The sequence below is a fragment of the Panthera onca genome, chromosome F1 (assembly GCF_046562875.1).
Source record: "Panthera onca isolate mPanOnc1 chromosome F1, mPanOnc1 haplotype 2, whole genome shotgun sequence".
NCBI lineage: Eukaryota > Metazoa > Chordata > Mammalia > Carnivora > Felidae > Panthera > Panthera onca.
Window position 1 is genome coordinate 5,039,681 of NC_138355.1, and position 616 is coordinate 5,040,296.

Genomic DNA, 616 nt, shown 5'->3' on the forward strand with positions numbered 1-616 from the left:
GCTTGTCCCGGCCCCACATGGGGTCCCCTCCCAGGAGAGCTGGCAGGCATACGGTCTGGGCTGGGGAAGGAGGCCCCACTCGACACCCCCCCCCCCCCACAGGGTGTCCTGGGCACCTAGAACACCCAGCAGGACCTGAGGCTGGGCGGTGCAGGGGTGGGATCTCAGGAGGCCTGGGCCACGCCCTGCCCCTGCAGGATGGAGCCCCACCCCTACCCCCTTCCCTGAAGGATGGAGCCCACCCCCCCAGCCCCACCCCACCCCTGCCGGATGGAGCCCCAGCCCCAGCCTCGCCCCTGCAGGATGGAGCCACCCCCCGCCCCCACCCACCTACCCCGTGCACAAGGGCCCCCCTGGGCCTCTGGCGCCCCCCGATAGCAGTGGGAGGCTGCTTCTCTGGCAGGTGCCCAGAACGGAGTCCCTGTCCCATGGGGAGAAAAATTTAGGCAAGGGGCCACCTGTCCTCACAGTTTAAGGGTGGTGCCTGGCCCAGTAGGGGCAGACACCCTCTCCTCCTCCCCCCTGCCCCGCTCAGGTTTCCCCCTGGCTCCAGGGCACTGGGAGCACTAGCCCCAGCCTGGGAGGGAGCAGGTAGATGGGGCCCTGACCTCACCAG